Consider the following 17,369-nt stretch of genomic DNA (forward strand, 5'->3'; position numbering starts at 1 on the left):
TTGACACTTTTACAGCAATTTCTGTGCAAGAATGTCAAAGCTCTTTATGCTAGTGAAGTTTGCTCTGTAGCAGACCTGCAAGGTAAGTAACTGTTAGTGTCTGCATTTAATTAAATGGAGAAACTGTAGTTTAGGGAAATTAAGAACTTGATATTACAAGGTGCTGAAAGTTTTTAACTCTTTCTGTGGATGCCAAACTTAACTTGCCTTTAGTGGGATTTGAGGGTACTTAAATATTCATGTAGAGACAACCCAACAACCTGTGGCCTGGGAGCAAAATTGCAGATGAAGCTTGTAGCACGGTTCGGGGGGTGCTTGAGTTTGCTGACTCCCCAGCTTCAACAAGAGCATTTTGCATATGACTACCTTATATCTGGGTATAAGAAGTTTTGCCTAGTAAATATACATTTGCTCTTAATTAATGGTTAGGTTGTGTTACCCATCTTGAAAGCAGCTGTGATGCCTGTGTAAAGATTGTCTTTAACTATTCTTCATATTAGAATAGTCCTAAGAATACCATTGGAGTTAGGGCTATATTTTATAAGTTACTTTACAAAGAGAAATTAAAAACTTTCCAATTATATTGGAAATCCTGAAATTCCTGGAATGCACATTTTCATCATTTAAAATAGTCTGTGTCCTCTTATGCTCTACAGTGGAGTCTGAGGTTTGTTAATTGTACCATATACTCCTGCTCTACATTTTTAATCTCAGTAACCCACAAACCTTTCTTCCCTGATCCTGTCTGCACCTCTTTCCCTTCCTCAAACCACTGCAGATGTCTTTCCTTTCCTCTTCCCTTCCCCACCAGCATCCAACTTTTGCCCATTGAAGTGGTTTTGCTCTTATTGCTCTCCCACCTACCACTGACACAGTAATAGGGTCTGGTGGTTGTGATGAGATCAGTTTTAAAATCTGAAGCCCTGACATAGTCTCTGTGAGTTATGCTGAGTCCATTCATTGTTAATCAAAAAATAACACTTAGCAGTGACATAAGAAAGGAAATTGTTAGTGCAGTGACTAGAACAATGAGCAACAGAACCATGACATTACTTTGACTAATGAGCTGTTGCATATGCTATTGGTACCTGATCCTTTCTCATTGAAGCCAGTTTATTTTTTGCCATTGACTTCAATGGAAGCAGAATTGGGTCTGCAGGGCTAAGAAATATTGTGGGTTTACTGAGTGTATGTAATCTTTCAGTTGAACAGTCAGCTTCTGTAGAGGTGGCCTGAAGTATTCAGTAAATGGAAACATAGAAAAAAAAGGATGGGAGCACCCCAAAATACAGCAGACTTTTGATCTGAAGACTGGATGTAAGAATATCTTATCAGTAACCAGAAGAAAACAGGCAGCAGCCCATACTTAGGAAGGTTGAAAGCTGGGGTAAAGCTATCTGAACCTTCTGTCCTGTAAGCTTTGCATGGCTCCTTCAACATGGAATCTCACCCTACAATTTTTATTAGCCTTGTACACTTTTACGTTAAAGTTACATTATAGTTTTAAAATATAACCCACTGGTTATATTTATCGGGTCAGTTTCCACATCTGTTCACCAAGGTTGCTTTTTATTCAGGGTCTGAAAGAAATATGGGTTGGAATTGTGGCAGCTTCCTTCCCTGAACAACAAATATCTACAGTCTTTTATCAAACTCAAGATGGTTGCAGTTTCTTAAAGAAATCAAGTTGCTTATTCCTTTTGATTATACATACAACGCCAGATCCACACCAATTTTTAAGAAAGCTTTCGGGTTCAAAAACCCTTTGTCAGGCTAAGGAAGTTTCAGCAGTTGATGTGTGCTCTTCCTGGATGGAATGAAAAGCCCAGCCTCTGGCTTTTTTACTTTTTATTCCATCCAGGAAGAGCACACATCAACTGCTGAAACTTCCTTAGCCTGACAAAGGGTTTTGAACCTGAAAGCTTGCTTAAAAATTGTTCTCCAACTATTTAAGTTGGTCTAATAAAACAAATCAGATTCACCCAAAGAACCTTGTCAAACAAGGAGCAAAGATTTTATTCATTAAACTTCAGCTAATTTTGTTGTCAAAACATCCAACTGTACAGGCAAGTGATTCATGAACAACATTCTTCCTTAACGCAACTTTAAAAAATGTTAGTACAGTTACACTGGAGACTAATATCCTGCTTCCCCTTAACATGTATGACAGGATTTTAAGTGTATTACTTTATTTCTTTTTGATTACAGCCAGACTGCAGCCAGGCCATTCATGACTTTTCTATGCTGCTGTGTATGCACTAAGTTACTTATTCACATTAGTTTTATATGCCTTCAAAATTGTACCTTGCATAGTTCATCTTCTATGCAGCTTTGTATGACTATAAAAGGACATATTAAGAACGTTATAGGATTAATTATAAATGTATCAAGTGTAGTTTTTAATGTTTATTCACTATAAAATCTTACCTTTGAGGTTATTAATCATACATTACCTTTTTACACTCAATTGAGTTTCTGTAATAAAATGTAATGATCTGTGATGTTAAGTTGCATATTTCACATATTTAATATGAAACTGCATTCAACATGTTATCTTTTCAGTATTTGCATTTATTATAGATTGAACAATAAATAATATAATATTTTAGAATGTTAAATGAACATATGCTATTGTTAATCTTGTATCCCTTGTTAGTTTTGCTTTATGTCTTTCTTCATGTTTTGGTTAATCATGTTATTACTCTCACCAAAGAATGAAGTTAATACATCTATTTGAGGGTTTGAGTCAAAGAAATATTATATGCTAGAAATAAGCACAAATAGTTCCATATTATACAATTTAAGAACTTGACTTGCTGAAGCCAATACTGTGAAAGCTGCTAATACAGTATCAACTGTAACCCAAAATTTACATCATTTGAAGAATTATGCATATTCCTGTATATGAAGGTATCAATCAGTGCATGGAATTATGATACATATTCTTAAATAGGGAAAATAGGAGTACTTTAAAAAACAGAAAAGAGTACTTAAATCTTTTACTTACCTAGTTTTAAAATGCTGGAGTTGTCTGGGACACAGAAGTCTGTGTTCCAAAGTATGTTTTTATTTTCCATTAACCTTGATCTTGTAAAAGCACAAAACTGTTTTGGAAATATTGTTAATAACCTGTGGATTTATAATATTTCATATACTGCTGCAGCACTTCAGACAGCAATTGACAAACTGGATAAGAGAGATGTCTTTTAACATTAGACTCCTCCTCCCAGTAAGGGAAGGAAAACAGCTGTTGTCATATTTTTATGGACTTGCCCAGTTTTTCAGTGGAAGAAGCTTTTCTTTGGACAAATCTGAATTTCAGGGAGTGTGAGATGTTTTCAGGAGGAGGAAAATCAGGAGCAAATGGAGTCAAGGGGTATATTTACCCCATGGCAGCACTGTCTCTCAGCTGGGATGCTCCTGTATACATCTTCCTCTCCACCCACCTGCTCCATCTATCATGCCACAAACCCAAAAATGCTTTGAGGCCATTCCAAAGCATTCCTTTGCAGCTACTATTGAGACCATGGCTTCCAGTGGGCTGGGTATTTGGCATATTTCCAGGCTTGAAGTGAGCATGCAGAATGGAATGAGCAGTGTGTGCTTGGGGGTGTCTTAGCCAGGGAGCCCTAATAGTCCCATAAGCTACCTGGTTGATAGCAAGCTGAATGCATGGGTGGTGATGCAAGTGTGGCATTAGCTTCCCTCAAAGAGGTAGTGATGGAGTAGACCATGAGAAGGTTGCCACATTCTACCCTAAATCAAGCAAGCAATGGGAAGCTATTGAATCCACTTTGACATAAAGAATGAACACCCTTTCTGACTACTTCCATAAATGGTGTCTCCAGCTCAGCCAAGCTAAAATGGTGGTAACAGCTTTCTGTCCAAACAACAACCAAGCAAAGAGAGAAATAAAATTCAAGATTGGTGACTGAACCCTTGAACATTGTTATACCTGTAACAGGCAGTTTAAGGGGCACTTACCTTCAGAGTGTCCTACATTGAGCTCTGCCTGAACGCTTGAAGAAGATTGTCCCAGCAGGGACACCTCACCACGAACTACCATCAATTTTGTCCCAATTAGGATGCCATACTTGTAGTCCAGAACTATCCCCAGCTGAGCGATTTAAGATTAAAAAAAATAAATTCTTGCATGCCAGGCCACCCTCTGGCTTCTTTACTATTCTTTCCATCCAGGACCAGGAGACACACCAACTGCACATACTTCTTCAGCCTGACAAAGGCAGTATGGGAAAATTCCAGCCCAGGGATTGGCTGGATGGCTCCTATTAAGCCTAGGTGTCTCCCTGCCCTGCAGCATGGTCCCACCCTGTAAATGCATGCTGAAGCCTTCATGAGCAGGCCGGAGGCCAGTGGAGTGCCTGAGGGTTAATCATTCAGCAGGAGACAGCTGGTCCCTAGAACAAACCCTCAGAGTTCATGAACCAGCTTCCCAACTCCCTTTGGGTGTGCCTAAAGCCCTGAAGAGGGAGTGAGACCAGAGGTGCTGCCTGGCCTTCCTGTGGCAGTGAGCTTCTTTCTCGGTATGTTTAGTTGTGTAAATAAACCTGTGGACTTGGAGAGGCAGTACACAGGCAGAGAAGTGTGTATGGAGGTATGTGGGGAAGAATCTGTGTTTTGCTGGGGTCTGGAGTGAGAACAGTCTCTGCAGACTGTGAGATGCCTGGGCCTAAGGGGGATAGCCTAAGACAGCTGGAGCCCTTAAAGCATGTGATGAGAGGAGTGAGGGACTGCCCTTCTCTCCATCCTTTGGGCATAAGTTGGAGTAAACGGTTATTAGTTGTAAGTAATTAATGGCAGGGGTTTTCAACCTTTTAAAATCAAAGTACCCCTGGTGGATGGATGTGGATTGGGTGGGGGGGTGGCGTGTGGCTGGACATGGCGGGGTGTGGCACGCAGCCAGACACGGAACGGGGAGGCAGGAATGGCGTGCGGAATGAAGGGTGATGCACAGCCAGACGTGGGGTGGAGACTGTGCGGGTGGGTGGAGATGACGCACCACCGCCTCCCAGGAGCAGGGCCAGGGCTGGGGGGGAAGCTCACCAGGCTGGGGTGAGGGCAGTGGTGCCCCTCTGTGGGGCAGAGAAGCTCACCAGGCTGGTAGGTGGCTGCAGCAGCCATTGCGGACAAGGTTTTCTGACCTGCAGAGGACTGCTGCTGCCCTGGCCCCACCCCAGCCCTGTTCCTGGGAGACAGTGGCCTTCCATCCCCACCTACCCGCACATACCCCCTAGGATTGTTCCAAGTACCCCTGGTTGACAACCCTTGAATTAGGGGATTAATATAACGAGTATTTAGCAGAGTATGTAAGTTATTATCTTTGTATCCATTAACTAAATCATCTCTTAAGTGTAAATAGCTATTAAGTGCTATTTTTGCATAAACTCACCCTTGTTGTAAATAGAGTATTTCAAACTTTTGATATAATTTAATATTTGTTTGCATATTATAAATATTCCTTTATATAATTACTTTCTGTGAATAGTTGCTTCTGACTCTGCAAGGTCTCTCCACTGTAAAAGGGAGCCCCTCCTGTCAGGGAGCCTCTGGCCACTCCCAGGTGAGCTGAGCAGGGGTAAAGCTACCTGGCACCCCAGGTCTCGAACATCTGGACATGGCCATGGGTAATGTCACGCGCCAAAGGTTACACACCATTACTTATTTAGGAGTCAAGTTGAACCAGACCCTTACCTACTGTAATCATGTGGAAGGAGTCCAGGGTAAGGTTTCATACTAGGTAGGGTTGGAAGGGACCTGAGTAGATCATCAAGTCCAACCCCCTGCCATGGCAGGAAACAGTACTGGGGTCAAACGACCTCAGCAAGGTGTTCAATCAGCCTCCTTTTAAAGACCTCCAGGGTAGGAGCCAGCACTACTTCTCTTGGAAGTTGGTTCCAGATCCTAGCCACCCTGACAGTGAACTAGCACCTCCTGATGTCTGGTCTGAATCTACCCTCTGCCAGCTTGTGACCGCTATTTCTAGTCACTCCTGGTAGTGCTCGGGGGAACAGGGACTCCCCCAGTGCCTGCTGGTCCCCTCTGACTTGTTTGTAACAGGTCACTAGATCCCCCCTCAGCCTTCTCTTGTGGAGGCTGAACAGGTTCAGGTCCCTTGGCATCTCCTCATAGGGCCTGCCCTGCTGACCCCTGATCATGTGAGTGGCCCTCCTCTGGACTCTCTCCATGTTGTCCACATTCCTTCAGAAGTGCGGCGCCCAGAACTGGATGCAGTACTCCAACTGTGGCCTGACCAGTGTTGCATAGAGGGGAAGGATCACCTCCTTGGACCTGCTTGAGATGCATCTGTGGATGCATGACAAGGTACAGTTGTTGGCCTTGCTGATTGCGTCTCCACACTAACGGCCCATGTTCATTTTGGCATCAATAATGACTCCAATATCCTTTTCTGCCTCTGTACTGATGAGAAGGGAGTTCCCCAGCGTGTAGGTAGGCTGCTGGTTCTTCCCCCCCAGGTGCAGTACCTTGCACTTGTCAGTGATGAAACCCATCTTGGTCTCATCCGCCCACCCCTGTAACCTGTCTAGGTCCGATTGCAGCCTGTTCCTCCCTTCTAGCGTATCCACTTCCCACCACATCTTAGTGTCATCTGCGAACTTGAACAAGGTGCTTTTCACCCCCTCGTCCAGGTTGCTGATGAAGATGTTGAACAGTGCGTGTCCGAGGACCGAGCCCTGGGGAACCCCACTGCCCACATCCCTCCAGGTCAAAAAAGACCCGTCCACCACCACTGTCTGGGTGTGGCCCTCCAGCCAGTTAGTGACCCATTTGACTGTGTAGGTGTCAACGCCACAGTCCCCTAGTTTTTTAATGAGAATGGGGTGACAGACAGTGTCGAAGGCCTTCCTAAAGTCCAGAAAGACTACGTCCACTGCTACCCCTTTGTCTAAGGATTTTGTGACCTGGTCATAGAAGGTCATCAGGTTGGTCTGACAGGACCTGCCTCTAATGAACCCGTGTTGGTTGCCCCTAAGCATAATCTCCCCTGCTGGCCCCATGTGGACATGCGCCAGGATAATTCTCTCAAAAAGCTTACCCAGGATCGAGGTAAGACTAACTGGGCTATAGTTTCCTGGGTCCTCCTTCCTCCCTTTTTTGAAAATGGGAACCACATTGGTCCTTTTCCAGTCCTCCGGCACCACAACAGAGCACCACAAGTGCTCATAAAGCCATTCCAGGGGTCCCGCAATGACCTCTGCTAATTCCCTCAGCATTCCTGGGTAGAGATCTTCAGGACCAGCTGATTTAAATATGTCCGGTCCTCCAGAAGTTCCCTGACTAGATCCTCACTGACCCTAGGCCTGGGTGAGCCTCCCCTGGGGCTTATGGGAGTCCCGGTGGGGAGGGTGACCCAATCCCTGTTCAGGAAAATGGAGGCAAAGAAATTGTTAAATAGGTTAGCTTTTCTGTCTGGTGCGACGACCAGATTTCCTGGTGTGTCTTGCAGTGGCCCCACGTTACCTGGTACCTTCTTTTTACCCCTTATGTATTTAAAAAAGAACTTCTTGTTGTCTTTGATCTGGGTAGCTAGTCCCAGTTCCATCTCCACCTTGGCCTTCCTGACTGCCCCCCTACAGCCCCGAGCAACCGAGGTATAGTCTTCCCTGGTTTTGGCCTCTCCCTTCCATTGGGTGTACGCCTCCCTTTTAGCTAGGAGACGTTCCTGTATGCTTTTGGTGCACCATGGGGGCTTTTGCGCCCTCTTGCCCCCTTTGATCGGTGTTGAGATTACCTCCCTTTGGGCTTGGAGGATCATCTTCTTAAGGAACGACCACTCTTCCTGGACACCCAACTCCTCTCCCCTCCGGGACCTCAGTGCCTCCCTGACTATTCTTACCTCATTGAAATCCACCCTCCTGAAGTCCAGGGCTGCTGCCTTGCTGCAGGCCTTTGCCACCTTGTGCTGGATGGTGAATTCCAGTAGGCAATGATCTCTGTTGCCCAGGTGGTCGAGTACCCACAGACCCCTCACCAGGTCATCGCCCATGGCCAGGACCAGGTCCAACAAGGCATCTCCCCTGGTGGGGCTGTGCACCTCCTGGGATAGATGGAGGTCCTGTATCTCAGCTAGGAACCTACGTGAGTGGTCAGACCTGGCTGACTGCTCTTCCCAGCAGATGTCTAGAAAGTTCAGGTCATCCATGATGATCACGTCTTTTGACCTGACTACCTCGGTGAGCTGACTTAAGAATTCCCGATCCAGCTCTTCCCCTTTGTTGGGTGGTCTGTAGTAGACCCCCACTGTTAAGTTCCTTTCCCCTCGACTTCCTTGTATTCTAACCCAGAGCACTTCAGTGTGCCCCTCCTCTGACCTTGTGCTATTTGTTGAGGATGTGTATTCCTCCTTGACCTAGAGCGCCACACCCCAACCTTTCCTCCCTGTCCTATCCCTCCTGTACAGTCTTTAGCCCTTGATATTCACCGCCCAGTCGTGCGTTGGGTACCACCACATTTCGGTGAGCCACACTATGTCTGGGTTTGTGTCAGGTAGCAGGAGGGTAAGTTCCTCCTGCTTGTTCCCCATACTATGAGTGTTTGTGTAGAGGCATTTGAGGCCTCCTGAAGACGTGTGCATTGGCCCCCTAATCTCTACTGCCCGGGCCCCTGTTGCTTATCTGGGTATTTGTTCTGCTCGTCGTTGGTGTAGTCTGGGCTGTTCTTGTGGGTGACGCTTGGTTTTGTGGTCGAAGGCTTCCTCCGCCCTCATCTTCCCCTTCCCCCGAAGAGCCTAGTTTAAAGCCCGCCGGAGGAGATCCACTAAGCTAGAAGAGAACACATGTTTACCTTTGGGGGAAAGGTGAAGGCCATCCCACCTGAGCATGTGTCTCATCCTGATGTGTGGGTCGTTGTCTAGGAAGCCGAAGCCTGCCTCAAGACACCATTCCTGAAGCCTCCAATTGATCTCTCTGATACAGATCTTGTGTTTCCTTCCACGTCCGCTCAGTGGTAGGACAGAAGAGAATACCACCTGTGCACCTATCTCCTTGGGCATGCCCCCCAGAGCATGGTAGTCCGTCATCTGGTGATCAGGGCTTGTCCTGGCCGCATCATTAGTGCCCACATGGATTAGGACCATGGGGTAGTAATTGGTGGGCTGGATCATGGCCTGGATCATCCCCATCATGTCCTGAATCTTTGCTCCGGGCAGGCAGTAGACCTCGCGTGTCGAGGGTTCCTTGCGACAGATGGGCCCCTTTGTACCTCTCAGGATGGAGTCACCTATGACAATCACTTGACGTTTCCTCCTCTGGGTCTGCTCAGCTCCTTCGGCCTGTTCAGAGTGTGGAGTGTGTGGAGTTGCCTTCTCTCTGGAGGTTTCCTTCTCTCCTTCCTTCCCCTGCGCTGTCACCAGGGCCTTTTACCTGTTCTCCAGCTGGACTGGAGGAACTGGCACTGCTTTGCTGTGAGCAGCCCTGGTTCTGTAGGTGACTGCCGGCCGCTCTGCAGTGGAGGGCACCTCCCGAGGTGCTTCTTCCTTGGGTGCATGGCCCTGCAGGGAAAGGAAATAACCATCAATTTCATCCTCCGCCTCCCTGATTAACAGCAGGTTAACAGCAGAGGAGCTCTTGTCTGTTGCCTTGCTGACACCACTTGGGGTACAGGTTTCCAAACGCTTCACACCTCCATTTTGGCACTTGCGTATGCTCCTGCTGAGTACTGTGCACCATTATGGGGCTGGAGCATGCACACTAAGTGAATTCCAGCCTTAACAGCATCATGAGGACCATTACCAGGTACCTTATGCCGGCCCCAGTTGACTGCTTACCAGTCCTCTCAGGCATGCCCTCACCGACATCTGGAGACAAACTGCTACCCTGACCCTAGGCCTCAAAGCCCAAGATCCATATTATTCTTTGCACAGCACCCTAGTAGCAACAAGCCAGAAAACCAACTACCACCTGTAGTCTCAGAACCCAGTTTCCACTCAGGCCAATAAAGTAATTGAACCTGTAGATGGCATGTCAGCTACAGCATGGATCAATGGAACAGGAAATACTCTGCAGAAGAACCGCAGCTAAAAAAACTTCATCCCCAACACCAGCTTTCACCCCTCAGGATGGCAGCTGCCTTGCAGGGCCTGGACTGGCCTTAACCATCTCAGAACAGGCTTTGGACGGTTTAAGGCAAGCATGCAGTCTTGGGGCCTCTCCATCAATGCTGGCTGTAGCTATGGTGCTCAAGCTCAGACAGCTGGCCACATCATCTATGAGTGCCCTTATGGTCCTCATATGGGTGCCCAAGGTCTTATTGACATTGACCATTCTACCTGTTGCTGGTTATCTGGCCCTCATGTTTCCACCATATGAGTGTGGCGATACTCACTTCATCATCATCAACATGCCACAAAAACCCTAGGGAGAACAAGATTTCAAGAAGAAGAGCATGGTCAACTGTGTCAAAGGTGGATGACAGGTTAAGGAGGATGAGGCTAGACTACTAGTTCTGAGATTTGGTTAAGAGGTTTGCCATTAGTGATATTGGCAAGAGCACTTTCAGGTGGATGCAAGTGGTAGAAGCCAGACTGAAGAGGACCTAGGATGGAGCTGGAAGAGAGGAGCTCTATAGAGGGAATGTAGTCTGTGTTCAATTAATTTAGCATAAAAGGAAAAGTGAGAAACAGTTGAAGAGGCAAATGTGTTCAGGGTGATTCACATTTTAAGATGGGAGAAACTAAAGCATGAATGTTTTGTGAGGAGAAAGAACCAGAGGACCATGAGAAGTTAAGTGTGTGTAGATGTGTCGACACAAGATGCTAAATGCGCAGTAGGATTAGTCTGCTGCGCATTAGTATCACTAGAAAGGTGTGTGCTGGTGCTACTACACAGTAATGCCCATTACTGCATATTGAGTTGGTACCTATTATTACAGGTACTAAAAGCTCAGTAACTGTGGTGCATTAATGCACACGTAGATGTGCCTTGTGTGTGTGAGGGGGGAGAGGAATAAAAGTGGACTTGAGGGAAATGATAAAAGGAAATGGAATAAAGTCACTAGGGCCAATGGAGTGGTTAGAGGCGAACAGCTGAGAAGGTTCTTCAACTATGATATGGGAGAGGAAGGGAAGAGGTGACTCAGTCTCAGAGGACATATGTATTCTGAGAAATATGTTATGGCAATTAGTTCACCTTCCACCATAAAGGGGATACAGATGACTATTTGTCAGGGAAAAAGATATACAGGTGTGCTTTGGAAAAAGATGATGATTTTCTGCAAAATATATATATAGAAAAATGTCAAGTAATCAATTTAAAGGAATGAAAAAAATGCTTAGTGCCATATTCTGCCCAAGCCTATATGTTGTGCTATCCTAGTGAAATCAGTTTTGAAAGCACAGCTGGTATAAGGGCAAAATCTGGCTATTAGTATAACAAATGTTTAATAGGAATAGACTCTTTCTACTAAAATGTCTGATAAAAAAGATTCAATTTCAACAAATGGGAGTAAACCTAATGAATCAATGTGCTTTTTCCAACGGTGAACTGAACTATAGTGTTCTGTAATACTTTCAGACTCCTCCTCAGCAAAGTTGGTTTTAAAATTTGTTGTTGCTTTGCTGTCTCCAAATCTAAATATTATTTTTAGCTTGTAATATTTGAAATTATTATATTGGAAATATATGCGGAAGGAAATGTGTTTTTTTTCACTGTGAACAAACAGTGAAAAAACATTAACTTTAGCTAATGACCCTTTAGCATTGTTACTTACAGCAAAGTGGTGTAATCACCACCTGTCAAATTTCAGCATACCATCTCTTTGGCTGGCATTTAGCAGTAGGTCTTTTGCTTTCCATATGTTGCCTCATCAGTGAAAATTTCCATTGTTGTCCATTTATAACTGGGGCATGAAACATAATTTGCTGAACTAAACCACTTTTAATACCAGGTCTGCAATTCTTTGATTGGTTCTTTTTTCTGCTGGGCTTCAGGTCCTGACTGCTAAATCATTTTCTACCTTTCTGCCTTCACCTACCCACTCTTACTTTAATCATGAATTAGTGTAAAAGAATAATAATCCCAACAGTAGAAGTCATTGTAGTTAAAGGGAAATTGTAAAAGAATCAATAGTGGGCACAGTGTCATCATAGTGCAAAAAGAATGTTGGGCATATGGCAGTAAAATTAATCCTGCTCCAGATGAACTTGTAATATAACATTTGTAAAATGGCAAGAACATTTTTCATGTTAATAATCATAGCTGTAACACTTTAGAGAACATTTAGTCCTCTGTCGTGTAGTGGAGGTACAAATTTCAAGATATCTTGTCTTGGCATTGATGATATACATTTTGGCTAAGAAATGAAAAATATTTACTTTGTTAGTGGTTTCAGGCTTTAGTCTGCTTTGTAATGTGATTTATTTTGTTAGCACGTGGAAGCCTTAACTGAGATTGGGATTTCATTGTGCTAAGGACAGTAAAAGATGCTTGTCTGAAAGAGCCTAGAATCTAAATGGGCAAAAAAGATAAAGCAGACAAGAAAGGAAGTACTGTTATCCCCATTTTGCAGGTGGAGAACTTGGGACACACACACAGAGGCTAAGTACAGATAGTCAAAAAGCCTGAGGCTGAATTGATTCATTGCAGGTAAGTTTAAGATGTATAGATTGAACCGATAAGCAAGTGAACAGACATTCACTTTTGATTCAGAAATTCAGCCACATGCCTGCAGTAGCTCAGGCCAGAAGTTGGATACTAGAGCTTGCCTCCTAGGCACTGACAAAGGGAAGGGAGGCGAAAAGCCCTACAAGGCTTTCTCCACATCCCTGGTTAAGCAGAGTGGGTCATGGCCAGGGCCACCATGTTGAGGCCAGGGGAAGAGGGGCTATAAACCCCTGTCCTTGGCCTGCATGGGACCTGAGCCCTAGTATGTCTTTGGGGGGAAGCCCCTGCCAGGCTTCTGTTCCCTACTCCCCACTCAAGGGGAGGGGGCAGTCCCTGCCATGTTTTTTCTGCCTATGAGCAGAGAGGCGGGGCATGGTCACACCCTTGCCAGGGGCTCACAGGCTGAGGTGGCTGCACAGGATGCAGCCAAACAGCAACCTGGGTCTGCCTTAGGGGAAGGGGGTAGTCCCTGCTAGGCCCCCTCCCCCTGCTCAAGTGGAGAGTGTGCCTTTACCCAAGCTGGGGACTCACAGACTGGGATGGGGAGCTGAATCTGGACCCCAGCCAGAGTTTGCCAGGCGGGGAGGCAGCCCCTGCCTGGTTTCTCCCCTGCTCCCCACTCAAGTGAAGGGGTGGGGGATATGGCCCAATGCCAGCAGGCTGAGGCAGAGGGGTGGGGGGGGGAAGAGGGGTTTAAACAGGGGAGCAGGGGAAAAGACTGAGGGGCTGCTCCACCCCTGCCAGGCAGACCCTGGCTGGGGTTTAGAGCCAGATTTCCCACCTCCACTCCCTTCTCAGGCAGGCTGAGCAGTGATAGTGCTCTGGCTAGGGAGCAGAAAGCACAGGTCAGGGCTGCAAAGCATCCTGGGATGCTGGGGGACTGTGAGTTAACTTGAACCAGGAGGGGGTTTGGGATGGAAGTTCCATAAACTGGTTTGACCTAAATCAGTTGAGTCTGATACGGCATCCAATCAGGTTTATCTTAAAAGCCATTTTGTAAGTGGTTTAAGTGCATGGAACTTCTCTTCTGTTACAGGTTTAAACCAGTTTCTGCTCACTTAAACCAGTTTGTGTGTAAATTCTGTCCCTAACCAGAGTGATCTGCTAGGAGTCTCACAGGAAATCCATGGGAGAACCAAACTCTGAACCCAGGTTTGAGATCTAAGACAGGTTCTTAGCCAATAGACCTTTTTGTGATGGCTTCACATCCAGAAGCTAAGCAGGCCTGAATCTGCACAATGCTGGAATAGGAGTGCTCCAATATATTGTAAGCAGCTGTTGTGTAGTTCTAATCATGTCACAGTTTCCTGTATTGACATTATGCAAATATTGTACAAAATATATGACATCTATGCCTACTTCCCAAGTAAGAGAGTCCTAGGGCAGGTGAGAATTGCCCAGCTCTTGCTGTGAGCAGAGAACAGGACAACTACAACAAAGCCATCTTTCCTACCTTGGCAGTAATGTTTACAAAACACTTGCCATAAGCAAAGCTCCCATGGTATATCTAATCAGAAGGTCATATAATTGAAATTTAAAAAATGTAAGGATGGGATATCATAAAGTTTTTTTATGTGTTTGTTTTATGTACCAGCTCTTGGTGTGGCTAAGTCTTAATTTAGGAGTTTCAGTTTGTCTCATTTCTGCAAGTTGATTAACACTTCAGCCCTGATCAGCAGCACACATGCATGTACTTAGCTTGGAATCATGCACATAACTAAGCATGCTTAAGAGTTTTTCTAATTGAAAAGACAGTGCTCAGCATCTTTCAGGATAAAAACCTAAGCTAGGGCTTACCCATTCATTTCCATGCTTCTCTGTCTTAATGAATACCTTTCCATTCCTTAAACAATGGTGCTGCTTTTCCTGTCTCAGAATGACAGCTATGTTTCCTTCTCAGGTCGCTTTTCAATGTGGGGAGGAAAAAGATTTTATTCATGTGCAAAGTAGCTGTAAGGCATTTGAAGGAGACCATTGTCATAAAAGTGGCCTAGACATTATATTATGCATTTGTCATATACTCTAATAGAGATAGGTTTGGGTAGATTGAAGCACTGTCTCTTTCCTTAGCTTCTGATACACTGAGGCCAGGGACAGACATTCAAAAATGTCTGAATTGAACCTGAATTTATTAAATCTTTGCAGGTTAGTCTAACCTGCAGAGATTGAACTGATTTGCAAGTGGATAAATATTCACTTTTGATTCAGGAAATGCAGGCACATGACTGCAGTGGCTCAGACTCGAAGCCAGGAGGCACTAGAGTGAACCCTCCCTTCCTTCCATAGTGCTGAGCTGAGGGGGAGGGCAGGGGCATGTCCAGGCCTTGGCAGGATGCTCTGATTAGGGAGTGGTTTAACCCTGCACAGTCCCCAGATGGGGTGTGTTTGGAGGGAGAGGGGGAAGCAGCCTTCACCAGGCTTTCCCCCCCACTCATTGGTCAAGGGGCAGGAGTGTTGCCAGACCCTGACCCCTGGCTACCACTCTGAGGCAAAGGGCGGGGTGGGGGGAAGGGGGGGAGGAGAGGAAGAACTGCTTGTGAGGACTGCAAGCATCTGTTGGTGGTACTGAGCTTTTCAGTTTCCTTCTCCCTGCTTCTTCATACTGTCTGTAGCAAACTGACAGGCAGTGCATTCATTTCAAGCCAGGTCATTTCCACAACTCTCTTTGTCCCCACACTGACAGCAAGCCAGCAGGGAGCTTATCAGCCCATCAAGAAAACAAAGCTCTTCTTAAACAGTTTTTTACAAAGCATTTTTAAGGAAGAACAGAGGGACATTACCAGCTGACCTGTTGATTAGCTCCAAAAAGTCCTAAGGGGACACTGTTCTGTCTGCCTTTGTTCCAGTGAAATTGGAGACACACCCACATAGACACCTCTCAACATTAGCTAGCATGGGGGTGGCATGACCGTAACCAGATGCCAGCTAGGGTCCATGCTGCTGGGGTCCGTCCTGTGGGAAAGGGGAGGGAGGGAGGAAGGGAGGAGGTGATCCCTGCTTGAGCAGCAAGCAGATGCTGCTGTGCTTGTAGTGTCCACCTCCTTCTCAGCCAGCCTGAGCTCTGGCTAGGGAGGAGAGGGGTGAGGCCAGCAGACAGCCCAGTCCGGGGCTGAAAAGCATGTTGGGATGCTGGGGAACTCTGATTTAACTTAAACCAGGAAGGAGTCTGGAATACAAGTTCCATAAACTGGTTTGACCCAAATCAGTTAAGTCTGATACTATATTCACCTAGGTTTATCTTAAACCAGTTTTAGCCATTTTGAAACTGGTTTTGTGTGCACTGAACTTATGTTCTGTTACAGGTTTAAATTAGTTTCTGATCACTTAAATCGGTTTAGGTGTACTTTGTGTCCCTAGCCTGAGGATAGTTAAGTGTGGTAGTCTGAACTCAGGCAGAAGGCTGGATGCATATCTATGTATCTTATAGACTAACTAAACAAATATAGAGCACAAGCTTTTGTGAACTCGAGGTCCTTTCATCAGATGCTGTGAAATGACAAGATAGAATAGTGTATGAAGTGGAGTAAGTGATTTGAATACAAAAGCTGGGAAGAGAGGAGAGAGAGGAAGTAGGGAGAGGGACAGTGCTGGGAGAAGCAAACAAGCAATGAACCCATAGGAACAAAGAGGTCACAAAAGCTAAAAGTTGTCTGTTATCCTCTCACAGGAAAGGCAAACAGGTACTGAGAAAGATAGGGATGTAATAAGCACTAGGAAGGCATGCAATGATAATTTATTTTTTCCTTTTGCAAAAAAGCAAACCTATTGTGTTTTAATATGTTTAAAAATAATTTATTTTGAAGAGAAGTTGTTAGTATGATCTCTATTCCAGAGCAAAACCTCTTGATTCAATTTGTTATTTAGTTTTCAAAAGGTTGGGGTTTTTTTGCTTTTTTCCTTTATATGAGCTTAATGGTTTCTTATATTTTTGCATGCATTGCCATTTATTCTCTTATTTTGAAAAAATGACTCCTTATGTATTTGTTTAATTTATTTCAGGTCTGCTTGTAATGGAAATATTTTGGATCTAAATTATTTTGGCTTTCTGGCTTTTAGCACACCTGTCAGATCAGGACATATGATTACAGAACTCTGAACGCCATAGCAGAACATGGATACATTGTCCAAGACAATGCTGGAAATTGAAGCAATATGAACACAGAGCTATAAAGCACATCCTTTGCAAAATATATCCTATTAAAATAATATGCATTTGTTCCACAGTCCTGGTACAGCTCCTGCTGCCTGGGCATTCACCAGACTGGTACATTTGGCCCTGGGATGCAAGACCTGTTTGCTTTTATGATTCCGTTGATCTAGATGGGTGCAATGCTGCCTTTTCCTTGGCCTCTCCAGGGCAAAATCTATTAAACCTTTACGGAAACTGGACTTTGCGGCCCAGCTGCCCTAGGTCTCCAGAACCAGGGCTGGCTCCCAGACTCTCCAGAATCTTAAGAACACTCTTTCTTAGAGTACCAACCTATTGGACATGCTCAGTTTACAGCTTACTTCTTCAGGAAAGGAGACAGTTGAAAGCAAACAGACACATTTTTTAAGGGTTCCTAACTGGTTTAGCTAATAGAGGTAGGCAAAATAACAAACATGCTCTCTGCATTGCCTTGAATTAATTTTTTTACCACTGAGGTGTTCTTTGGGCTTAGGGAGTCTAGCAACCCTTCCTCCTCCTCTTCTCCAATGTGAGGTCTCTCTCTCCTATGGAGCCACTTTTTC

General features: G+C 45.1%; 1 protein-coding gene across 8 annotated transcripts in view; it reads left to right on the forward strand.

The window, feature by feature from the left end:
- TMEM117 (transmembrane protein 117) overlaps positions 1-17,369 on the forward strand; it is a 397,723-nt gene that overhangs the window by 46,604 nt on the left and 333,750 nt on the right. Inside the window, exon 1 of one of the 8 annotated variants that reach the window (XM_059726033.1) lies at positions 27-82. The exons of the other annotated variants lie outside the window; for them this stretch is intronic. The gene's annotated coding sequence lies outside the window, so the exon portion shown is untranslated. Of the gene's footprint in view, positions 1-26; positions 83-17,369 lie in introns of those variants that run through there. 8 annotated transcript variants of the gene reach the window in all.

Source organism: Alligator mississippiensis, chromosome 4 (assembly GCF_030867095.1).
Source record: "Alligator mississippiensis isolate rAllMis1 chromosome 4, rAllMis1, whole genome shotgun sequence".
NCBI classification, from domain to species: domain Eukaryota; kingdom Metazoa; phylum Chordata; order Crocodylia; family Alligatoridae; genus Alligator; species Alligator mississippiensis.